Below are 8,717 nucleotides of genomic sequence, written 5' to 3' on the forward strand. Positions count from 1 at the left end.
CATGCAACCTTTCGATGTACTGGACAATGCTCCAACCAACTGAGCCATCCAGCGAGGCAGACTGCAAACTTCTTAAAGGCAAAGATTATGGCTTGTATTTCTTTTCATCCCAAGTAAAACTTAGCTTGCAATTAATAAACATTTATTCACTTGATTTTGATTGTACACCTTTGGGTAATTTATAGATATAAATGTCTTTAATCCAGTTTAGAAATTCTACTTTCTGACCAATGTGCACATTAATGGAAATCGCCCAGTATCCACTGACTCTAACCACTATACCATGACACTCATATGTATTTTTAAAAAATTTCTTCAACACACCAGCTTTAACCAAAGCCCACACTAGAGGAAGGGCTGTTCAGTAATTGAAAGGTACTCCAGTTCTAAAAAGATACCTACAACAATTAGATTCACTACTTACTGCTTGATCACTTTTAAATGAGCCTTTTTGTACTCAAATACAGTCGATGCAGATTGCTTCTAAGAATCCATTTCTGAAACAATTTGGCTGTTTATGTCTTTGGCCAGAATTACTTGAAATTTGGCTTGCAGTCTCTACTTTGGTTTCCTCATAGAAATGTGTGCCCATAGTATTTCTGCCTGCAAAGATGGACCATAAAAAGTTGGACCATAATATTCCATCACTGAGATAACTCAGCACTTTGATTCACATTCAGTGCTTTTCCCTAATTATAAAACAATCCATATTCATTGTTTAGCAAAATTGCTTAGAAATTTTAACTATGTAAAACATAACTGGAAACTTAGTAAGAAAATTATAAGCAAGAATTTAAAAGCTGTTCTGATTTAAAAGGAATATATATAAAAAAACACCTTTGCTTAAAATTCAGATACTGCCGTCTGGCCGTAGCCATCGGGTAAACCAAGATGGGCGCTTGCAAGTCCATCCAGGAGCTAGGGAGGAAGAAGCAGTCTGTCTGATGTAATGCGCTTCCTTCTCCGGGTGCGCTGCTGGCAGTACCGCCAGCTCTCCGTGCTCCACTGGGCCCCCCGCCCCACCCCCCCGCCCCACCCGCCCGACAAAGCGCGCAGCTGGGCTACAAGGCCAAGCAAGGTTATGTCATATATCGGATTCGTGTGCGCCGTGGTGGCCGCAAGCGCCCTGTTCCTAAGGGTGCCACCTACGGCAAGCCTGTCCATCAGTGTTAACCAGCTGAAGTTTGCTCGAAGTCTTCAGTCTGTTGCCGAGGAGCGAGCTGGACGCCACTGTGCGGCTCTGAGAGTCCTGAATTCTTACTGGGTCGGTGAAGATTCCACGTACAAATTTTTTGAGGTTATTCTCATTGGTCCATTCCATAAAGCTATCAGAAGAAATCCTGACACCCAGTGGATCACCAAACTAGTCCACAAGCACAGGGAGATGCGAGGGCTGACATCTGCGGGCCGCAAGAGCCGTGGCCTTGGGAAGGGCCACAAGTTCCACCACAATATTGGTGGTTCTCGCCGTGCAGCCTGGAGAAGGCGAAATACTCTCTAGCTCCACCGTTACTGCTAATATAAGTAACTAGGGGCCCAGTGCACGAAATTCGTGCACTGGGTGTGGGGCGGGAGGGGGGAGTGTCCCTCAGCCCAGCCTGCCCCCTCTCACATACTGGGAGCCCTCAGGCGTTGACCCCCATCATCCTCCAATCGCAGGATCGGCCCCTTGCCCAGGCCTGATGCCTCTGGCTGAGGCGTCCGGCCCGGGCAGCGGGGACCCACAGCTGCAGCGGCCCCACGATCGTGGGCTTCGCTTTAGGCCCAGGCAAGGGACCCCTAGCTCCTGGGACTGCCAGCTTCGACCTTGCCCAGCTCCCATCGCTGGCTCCACCCCTACTTCCTGCTATCACTGATTCTCCGATCATGGCCTTTGCCCTGCCCCCCAGCTCTTAGCGACCCCCTGGGTTTCCGATCACTGTCAGTGTCAGGGGGCTTCTTCCTGCTTTCCCTTTCGCCTCCCTGCTCTTCCTGCTTTCCCTTTCGCCTCCCTGCATTGTGCCTACATATGCAAATTAACCGCCATCTTGTTGGCAGTTAACTGCCAATCTTAGTTGGCAGTTAACTGCCAATCTTAGTTGGCAGTTAATTTGCATATCTCACTGATTAGCCAATGAAAAGGGTATCGTCGTACGCCAATTACCATTTTTCTCTTTTATTAGTGTAGATGTTTGTAAAATCTTTACTTAATAAACAATTTCGGGCAGTCAAAAAAAAAAAAAAATTCAGCCCTAACCGGTTTGTCTCAGTGGATAGAGCGTGGGCCTGTGGACTCAAGGGTCCCAGGTTCAATTCTGGTCAAGGGCATGTACCTTGGTTGAGGGCACATCCCCAGTGGGGAGTGTGCAGAAGGCAGCTGATCGGTGTTTCTCTCTCATCGATGTTTCTAACTCTCTATCCCTCTCCCTTCCTCTCTGTAAAAAATCAATAAAAAAATATATTTAAAAAAAAACACAAAAGGAAAAAAAAATTCAGATACTATTCTTAGTGAGAACTTTATTCAAAACCTACTTACTGATACTTTTGACAAGATTATATGAAACTTTTGATTAGTTTATCAGTTTATAACACTTTTGATGCAACAACTTAGAAGAGTTTTACTACTAGGTGCTAGCATATTAATAGCATCAGAAAGTTAAAGCTCATGTTGAGAGTAGAGACAAAAGAAAAAAAAATCTTAAAAAATTACACTTACCAGTAAGAGTAGTCCCCTTATGTATAGAAGCAAATAACTAATAGCTACTTGCATCTAAAATTTTTTTAATTATAACAAAGTAATTTACATTACTAATGACACTGAGTCATGAAGAAAACATAAAATTACATAGTATTTAATCTGTTTAAGCCTTAAGGCCTTGAGCGATTACTATCAAGAATAATTTTTTAATAACTTCGGGACTTTAAAAGGGAAATTTTCAATTTAAAGAATTCCATAATTATTTGAACGAAATTATCAACTCAGATAATAATTAACTTGATAAAGTTGTCTAGTATAATAAAATTTTAAAAATTGGAAAAATATGAAAAATTGATGTAAATAATAAGATAAACAAAAATTGCAATTATATTAAAAGTCAATATGATCCTAATTGTAAGCTGTAGAAATATCTGGAACACAGAGACACAAGCACATAAGTCACTATTAACAAATTTTTAACACTATTTTCAGTCAAAATGCCATCATATTTATAAGTGCTTATTATTGAATCAAAATATCTTTCTAGTAAAAAATTAGAGCATAAGTTGGAATGTTATGAGTACAAAATAATTGAGGGATATTATAGAGTCATTATACCTCTTAAGTACCAGTACAGCTAGAAATCCAGGGTAGCAAAAGTCAAACAGGAAAAACAAGGATTTAAAAAGTTGGTCATAAGATGAGAAATGCCAACTGAATTATTTATGGTTCCCGTTTTATGTGCCCTGGCTCTGAACATTTACTGTTATTTTCCCGCCTAGACTGTTCCTCCTTCAGTGGTTCCTCATTCTGGTATTCAACCTTTCCCAATGTAGTCCATTCACTCCGACGATGACCTCTTCCCCAGCCATAGGGAGGAAGGGAGAGAAGAGAGAGACTGAAATGTCAGTGATGAGAGAGAATCACCAGCTGGCCGCCTCCTGCATGCCCTACAGTGGGGAATGAGCCTCGAAACCCAGGCCTGTACCCCAACCAGGAATTGAACCATGACCTTCTGGTTCATAGGTCGACGCTCAACCACTGAGCCATACTGGCTGGGCCTTAAGTCATTTTAAATAGATTTTTATTACATTATAGGATATGTTTTAAAATATATAATATTCATAATATAATAATAATGAAATGCACACTAGCAGACATCCAGCTTAAGAAGTAAAATATTAGTGTCAAAGGCTCCTAAGTGCCCTTCCTCATTATAGCTGGCTTTCCACTCTTTTTAATTTGTATAGCTTTTATTTTTGGATACTAATCATTTGCTTACACATAAAGAAAATACCTTTTTACAAAATGACTAGTAATTTTTAGTCCCTCTATGGCAGTGGTTCTCAACCTGTGGGTTGCGACCCCTTTGGGGGTCGAACGACCCTTTCACAGGGGTCGCCTAAGACCATTGGAAAACACATAGATAATTACATATTGTTTTTGTGATTAATCACTATGCTTTAATTATGTTCAATTTGTAACAATGAAAATACATCCTGCATATCAGATATTTACATTATGATTCATAACAGTAGCAAAATTACAGTTATGAAGTAGCAACGAAAATAATTTTATGGTTGGGGGTCACCACAACATGAGGAACTGTATTAAAGGGTCGCAGCATTAGGAAGGTTGAGAACCACTGCTCTATGGTTTCTTTTAATTTTGAGGAGTTTTAATTTTAGTATCAAATGGATAAATCTTTTCCTCTTTCAGTTCATATCCTTGCATGTGTATCTTATTTAATAGATCTATCTTGAAAATTACAAACATTTTGCCTCTTTTTTCTTCTTTAAAGATATTTTTCCTATGTTTTCCAGCTTTCCTTCCATAGTCTTCCATTTTCCCTGTATTGATTTTTGTGGGTAAAGTACAATTTTTTTCATAAAAATGATTTTTTCATAAATTAAAATAACAATAGCTCTTCCTTCCCACTGCTCTGTCACAAACAAGCTTCTCTCTATGCACGGGTCACTTTGAGGATCTCTATTCTATTCCCTTGGTCTCTCTGTCTAACCTTGTCCTTTACAATGTTCACAACCTTGATATCTGGAAGGTCAAATCATCTTATATTGTTGTTCTTCTCTGGAAATTCATGACTGTTCTTGACCTCTGGCTCTTTCATGTCAATTTTAGAATTAATGTGTCTATTTGCATAAAAAATCCTGTTGGGGCACCCTTTGGAATCACACTGAACTTATACATATATTTGGAAAGAATTGCATTTTCACAATACTGAGTCTTCTTCAAGATTATGGGAGACCTTTATGTTCATTTGGATATCCTTTAATACTTTTACCATATGATTTTTATTTTTCTCCATAAGCAGTTTGCATAGCTTCTATTGGGTATATTAAGTAGTTACTTGGTACTTTGGGTTGCTATGTTATCTTGGTATCTTTCCTAATTGCATTATTTAACTGCTTATTGCTGTTGTGTAGATAAATTGACTTTTATATATTCACTAGTGACCCGGTGCATGAATTCATGCACATTGAAAGGAAATTAATTATAAGGTGGCCAGCAGGGTGGGATTGGATGAGATGAGCCAGACACGCCCTGGAGCCAACCTCCCATGGTCCCTCCCTGGCTTCTGCAGAGTGAGTGGAATCCCTCTGGCAGGTGGGGTCCCTCAGCCTGGCCTGTGGGGATTAGGCCAAAAATGGCTCTCCAACATCCCCTGAGGGGTCCCAGAGTGTGAGAGGGCACTCTTCAAAGTTGCTGTTGTACAGTATGTGGAACACAAACACAACTGTGCTGTAAACCATATTCAGGGCTGACAGTGCCCAGCAATAACATAACCCATGGCCAAAGGTGGAATTGTGCGGCCCCACAAGGAATCAAGCTCCCTCCTCTCTGGTTTCGGGGTGTCACCCGAGAATTGCTGCTGCCAAGTCACTGCAGCTCCTGCATTGTTCATCTGCCCCCTGGTGGTCAGTGTGCATCACAGCGACCAGTCATACGGTCAGACACTTAGCATATTAGCATATATATATATATATATATATATATATGTTTTCATCAGGCCATCTTGCTAAACTCTGTTATTAAATCCCATACTTTATGTGTGGAATTGGGTTTCCTATATAAAGTCATTTCATCTATGAATAATGACAATTTCCTTTCCCCTTTTTAATCATTATTCATTTTATTTCTTCTTTCCCAATTGCTCCCTTTGGTTAGGCCTAAAACCTTGGCATAATCTTTGACTTTCTTCTTTCTTCAGACCCACATCCAATCCATCATTAAGTTCTATTGGTTCTACCTTTAGGATGCATCAAGGATCCTACATTTCTTCCAACTCCATCCTAACATCCTTGTCAATACCACCATCACCTCTTCCCAGGATCATTACAATAGCCATCATCCACCCTTGTCTCCCTTCAGTCTACTTTAAACACTGTAGCCACAGTTAGTCTATTAACATGTAAATCTGATCATACCATGTTTGTCTTCAAACAAAATCTACTTCAAAGAGATTATATCTATATTTATAAATCTATTAAGATATCTGAATATAGATTGACAAATATAAGGTAATGTTAACAGGATTTTATGTTTATTCAATTCTTTGGTTTCAAAAAAGCAGTGTTTTACAAAAAAAATGATTCTATTTTATTAACAAGCATTGCTCACAAAGTTTCAGTGCTCAAAACAAATTGGGGACTTTATTGGGAATAGGTTATGTAAATGTCTTTACTGGAGCTATTCTCAAAGATTATGCCAAGGTTTCAGGCCTAACCAAAGGGAGCAATTGGCATTGCCATTCATTGAGAAGGGAGAAATTTTGTTTAGCTCAGATTAGGAAGGAGGAAATATCAGGAGGTCAGTTTGGGAATGTTACATTAGAGATGACAAGTGGGAGTTGAGGTTCACATGTGAGTCTGGGTTCAGGCAGGATGTCTGGCCTAGATATATTAATTTGCTGATTGTTTCACATGTAAAACATTTAAACCATGAAATCAGGGCAGTTAGGGGTGACCAGGCCGGCAGGGGAGGGCAGTTGGGGGAGCCAGCAGTCCTGGATTGTGAGAGGATGTCTGACTCCGGATTGGGCCTAAACTGACAGTCGGACATCCCCCGAGGGGGCCCAGATTGGAGAGGGTGCAGGCTGGGCTGAGGGACCTGCCCCCCCACCCCAGTACACGAATTTCATACACCGGGTCTCTAGTCTATTAATATGCATTGTGGATCTCTAAAAATCTCTAAAATGATCTCTATTATTATTTATCTCAGTCTATTTTCACCATGATTTACACTTATTTTACTTGTGTACTCAAATTTGTGTAGATCTTATTTGTATTTGTTTACTAATTTATCTTCCCAACCAAACCACAAATTCTATCAAGACAGGGAAGTATAACTGAATTCTTCACCATTGCGCCTAGTGCCCCAGCCAGGGCATTTAGCAGGAGCTCAATCAGTATTTTCTAGTGGATGAATTACTGGAGGACCATCTAGCACTGGAAACTACCACTCTCAAGTTATTCAGTTGTAGAATAATTCCAGAGAGGAACTTGTGTTAATACCTCTAAGCCACTAGAGGTCCATTTAATAAATTATTGCTGCCCTTCAGTGGAATCAATTACTACTTCAGGGAACTGAAGAGAGTTCTCAGAGAGCAGGTCATGACCTGGAAAAAAATCTTGGTAAATCATTTTTATACTTAGAAACTCCACCTGAAAAGCAGTAGTAAAAAGTATAGTGGGATGAGCTGAAAGGCGCCATGCTTTGCACCAATACCAACAATTTTTAGAACACATTTCACTACATGAGTTTTTCCACCAAGGATATTTTCTTATTTTAATAATTTAAGCATGAAAAGCAGATATTCCTTCTGGAAATTGCAAATTGTTGACTCCTTGCTTCTCTTTTAGGATCAGTAATTTCACATATTACTTGATTTTATTTTTGATAGGCAGAGTCCACGTTAAGACAGCTTTTTAAAAATATTTAAAATATGTGGTTTACTTACCTGTTGTATACAATAATTTGTGATTCTAGGAGAGTTAAAAATGGTATATTTTGTAATAACTGTTTGTGAAATATTTAAAATGCTACTGTCTTTTTTAAAGCTACATACTTCCATTAACTGCTAAGATTCATGAATGTCCTCCAGAAGTGCTAGAAAACACACACACGCTAATTTCATTATTTAAGAGTAATATTGAAGTGAAATAGAAAATTGATATAAAATTTAAATGTTTCCAGTTACCAATGGAAAAAGAATTTTACCAGTTGTCATTGCCCCATACACTGACACATCACTGAAAGCTTAGCTTATGCCTAAACTTTAAACCTTAAATGCCTAAACCTTAAACCTTAATACTATTTGGCAGTGGGGAAGGGGGCATATGTCAGGTCAAACAAAGTATGTATTTCCAAAGCAGCATTTGCAAAGGTTCATCTGTTTATGGGCCTCAGAGGGGAAAGTGCAGTGTCCCGTGATCGATCCAAGACCCCTCCTTGGCTTTCACCCTGGTTAATAAACCACAGAGGGGGATAATTTTTAAGCTTAATTTGCCTAAATGGAAGTTTACTAATGTATTTTTAAAAATCCCTAAATTTGGGGATTTTCAGCAAATTGATCATATATCCGAGAACACTCTAATTTCTTCTTTCTTCTACTGACACCTTCTACTAACACCTAAAGATAAAGGGTCCCTGACTACTGGGTGATCTGCAGGGAGACATTTCCAGAATCCCAGAACTAAAGGTGCCCTTACAGCTAGCTCCTCGATCCCCTTAACACTCAAGACCACGGTGGCCTGGGGAGTTGAAGGGGCTTTACCAGGAACCCGGGTCTCCTAACTCCGGGCTTAATGAACCCTCTTTCCCCAAACACCACCGCGCCAGTGGCACCAGGCAGATTGAGGGTCAAAGTCAACAGACTGATCTCCCGTCCGCTGGCTGTGGGGGAGTTTTAAAATGCGTTTCACGAAAGGGCATTTCTGAATATTTTGTTCCCAAAACACTGCACAGACAAAAGATGGTTAGCGGTGGGGAGAAACGCGAACCGGAGAGAAAGCGCGGGTTC

General features: G+C 40.0%; 1 pseudogene; it reads left to right on the forward strand.

Moving 5' to 3' along the window:
* Positions 1-891: 891 nt before the first annotated feature.
* Positions 892-1,522, forward strand: LOC132211488 (large ribosomal subunit protein eL15-like; annotated as a pseudogene).
* Positions 1,523-8,717: the final 7,195 nt, after the last annotated feature.

This window comes from Myotis daubentonii, chromosome 10 (assembly GCF_963259705.1).
Source record: "Myotis daubentonii chromosome 10, mMyoDau2.1, whole genome shotgun sequence".
Taxonomy (NCBI): Eukaryota; Metazoa; Chordata; class Mammalia; order Chiroptera; family Vespertilionidae; genus Myotis; species Myotis daubentonii.